Raw genomic sequence first — 4,174 nt, forward strand, 5'->3', positions numbered from 1 at the left:
CAATGAGGTTTAGAAAAAATATTATTTCTTTTACACAAACCAGACAGAAAAATATGGTAAATTTGCCACGACCGCCTGGGTGTAGGGTGTCACTTTAGTCCCAGTTACCCGTGTCTGGTACTGTTCGCTACCTCTTCGGGGCCTCAATACAAGAAACGTAAATGGTCCAGACACCGAATTTGGCTTATTATCTAAAATGTTACTAAAACACTTTACAGATTTGAGTTGTCCCAATCAATGCAAAAATTTCAAAAGTAACCCTACATTCTACACAGCCAGACCACTTTTCCTCCCCAACCCACAAAAGACCAGAAGTTACCCTCTCAGGCAGGTACCTTCTCTGGCTTGGGATGCAAGTATATCTGAGATCAAAAGTGAAGCACCATACTGAGTTTCTGCAGTCATCATCCACAGCTTCTGTCCCAGAGTGCTGGGAGCCAGGCTTATAGCGAGCACACAGGAGACCAGAGCTGTCTCACTGGAGAAGCTCACACACACACACACCAGATGCACAGATACTGACATATAAGGTTTCCTTTCCTGCAGCCCCCAGAAAAAAAGACTTAGATCCTCACCAGGTTGCCTTGACTAGCCGACATACAGCCTGTCATACAATCTTGATACCTCATTCTTAAATGGGAAAACACGGGCAAGTACAGCTAGACATTTTATGCAAGACACAAAAGTGAAAGAAAACAAAAACAAATGGGGGAAAAGGAACTCAAAGAAAACAGAGGGAAGGCCAGGAGCAGAATTATGCCATATTGTAACATTCCCCAAAGTTAAAAGATATCATATCCATAAAATAAAAAGCTACAACAAAAGAACATTCAGAAACCAGAGGGAGTTCTTAAAATCCTTTAAAAAAAATTAAAAGAGTTAGAAGGTAAATTTGAGAAATGTCTTAGAAAATAGACCCCAATGACAAAAAGATGGAAAATGAGAGTGAATGGATGAGAAAAATTAAATGATATGTCCAGGAGGTCATGAATAACGAGTTCAAGTGAAAAAAGATAAAGAAATTGAAAGAGAAGAAATGATCAAAGAAATAATACAAATAAACTTCTCAGAAGTTTATTTTCGCTTTTGTTTCCTTTGCCTTTGGAGACGTATCTTGAAAGAAGTTGCTGTGGCTGATATCGAAGAGATTACTGCCTATGTTCTCCTCTAGGATTCTGATGGATTCCTGTCTCACGTTGAGGTCTTTTATCCATTTTGAGTTTATCTTTGTGTACGGTGTAAGAGAATGGTCGAGTTTCATTCTTCTACATATAGCTGTCCAGTTTTCCCAGCACCATTTATTGAAGAGACTGTCTTTTTTCCACTGTATATTTTTTCCTGTTTTGTCGAAGATTAATTGACCATAGAGTAGAGGGTCCATATCTGGGCTCTCTACCTTGTTCCACTGGTCTATGTGTCTGTTTTTATGCCAGTACCATGCTGTCTTGGTGATCACAGCTTTGTAATAAAGCTTGAAATCAGGTAACTTCTGCTCAGCAAAGGAAACAGTCAAAAAAACAAAGAGGCAACCCACGGAATGGGAGAAGATATTTGCAAATGACAGTACAGACAAAAGGTTGATATCCAGGATCTATAATGAACTCCTCAAACTCAACACACATGAAACAGGCAAACATATCAAAAAATGGGCAGAAGATATGAACAGACACTTCTCCAATCAAGACATACAAATAGCTATCAGACACATGAAAAAATGTTCATCATCATTAGCCCTCAGGGAGATTCAAATTAAAACCACATTGAGAAACAGTCTGAGGGGTTTGAAGTGGCGGGGGGGTGGGAGGTTGGGGTACCAGGTGGTGGGTATTATAGAGGGCACAGCTTGCATGGAGCACTGGGTGTGGTGAAAAAATAATGAATACTGTTTTTCTGAAAATAAATAAATTGGGAAAAAAAAGAAAATTCACGTAAGCCTTCATAAAGAAGACACTATAACTATATTAAATTATATCCTCATTAACATTTTTATAAGAAACATCAAAAAAAAAAACCACATTGAGATATCACCTTACACCAGTTAGAATGGCCAAAATTAACAAAACAGGAAACAACATGTGTTGGAGAGGATGTGGAGAAAGGGGAACCCTCTTCCACTGTTGGTGGGAATGCAGGTTGGTGCAGCCTCTTTGGAGAACAGTGTGGAGATTCCTCAAGAAATTAAAAATAGAGCTTCCCTATGACCCTGCAATTGCACTCCTGGGTATTTACCCCAAGGATACAGATGTCGTGAAAAGAAGGGCCATCTGTACCCCAATGTTTATAGCAGCAATGGCCACGGTCGCCAAACTATGGAAAGAACCAAGATGCCCTTCAACGGAGGAATGGATAAGGAAGATGTGGTCCATATACACTATGGAGTATTATGCCTCCATCAGAAAGGATGAATACCCAACTTTTGTAGCAACATGGATGGGACTGGAAGAGATTATGCTGAGTGAAATAAGTCAAGCAGAGAGAGTCAATTATCATATGGTTTCATTTATTTGTGGAGCATAACCAATAGCATGGAGGACAAGGGGTGTTAGAGAGGAGAAGGGAATTTGGGTAAATTGGAAGGGGAGGTGAACCATGAGAGACTATGGACTCTGAAAAACAGTCTGAGGGGTTTGAAGTGGCAGGGGGGTGGGAGGTTGGGGTACCAGGTGGTGGGTATTATAGAGGGCACGGCTTGCATGGAGCACTGGGTGTGGTGAAAAAATAATGAATAATGTTTTTCTGAAAATAAATAAATTGGAAAAACAAACAAACAAAAAAAAAAAACTTCTCAGGAGTAAAGAACATGGATTTCCAAATTGGAAGAGTCCACAGAGTTCACAGCAAAATTAATGAAAAATGATCCACATCAGTAATCATAAAATTTCAGAACACAAATATTACAGAAAAGAAAGGTTGGTAAGGAACTGCACAATGGGGTGGGTGGGGAGGGAGTCAGGGTGACAACACCTGAGCTCACTGGTAAGTATCAGCCTCACCAAAAGCCTCACCAAAAGCAGGACAACCAGACCCCGTGTCTGATGATGTGGTGTGGTGCTCATTATGTGATACAACAGGAAATATACAGCACCGCCTGTCAAGTATTATTATTTAACTGTTGAACTAGAATTTAATTAAGCCTAAGTTGAAATACAAGTGATTTTTTTTCAATTGTTATATTTTTCAGGACCTTAAAATTTCATTTGGTTTTCTTTATGTCCTCTATTCCTATGCTGAGATGTTCTATTAAGGGAAATATTAAGGGTGAATCATGTCATTTTAGCAATCTTAAGTATAATTTTATAGATTTCTTTGTTGCTACTAACTAAAGAAAAAAGCCAATAGCAGGAATTTTTCTGGAAAAATGAATTGTTTGGGGACATAGGCAATTTCCCATGAATTTTGCTGAGTGACCAAACAGACAAGATGTGTCCTGCACTAGTGCCTGATGTTCAACAAAGGCCAAATGAATGAAGGAATGAACGAATGAACAAATGAACACACGTGTATATGCACCTCCTACAAGCTTTGAACAAGGAGCAGAATGTCTACTACTTTCAAAAGGTACTAAAGAGGGGAAGGCTCTAGGGTTACAATCCCCTAAGAAAAGAATCCCTAAAAGTCTGGGGCCGGGAAATGTTTCAGGTGATGATTATGGGACAATGAACCACTGCTGTCTGGCCAGTTCACCACTCTGACTGGAGGACAGTACGTGAAATCTAAAAGGAATGTTTCTAAATATACTGATGATATAAACTGGAATGAGTAAGTTGAAGAGCCGTCCAGAATCTGTTCTCCCTTTGGTGTTCAGCCCATCCAAGAAATGTCAGATCTAGCCAGAAGGGTTTTATGACTGAATGATTTTCAAAATTTATAGAAAATACTTGTTTTATTTTTGAGAGACACCAAGAGTAAGTGAGAAAGAGAGAGAGCAGGCGCACAGTGGCAGGAAGTAGGGAGGGGGCAGAGGAAGAGGGAGAGAGAGAACCCTAAGCAGGCTCCACGCTCAGGGCTCCACTCAGAGCTCAATCTCACAATCCTGAGATCAGGATCTGAGCTGAAACCAAGAGTGGTCTGCTTAACTGACCAAGCCACCCAGGTGCCCCTAGAAAAGACATTCATATATCGATATCAAGGCCAATCTTGTTGGGGGAAGGGGTGGTGTTTGAGAGCCATCTTG

Source organism: Neovison vison, chromosome 7 (assembly GCF_020171115.1).
Source record: "Neovison vison isolate M4711 chromosome 7, ASM_NN_V1, whole genome shotgun sequence".
In the NCBI taxonomy this organism is placed as follows: Eukaryota; Metazoa; Chordata; class Mammalia; order Carnivora; family Mustelidae; genus Neogale; species Neogale vison.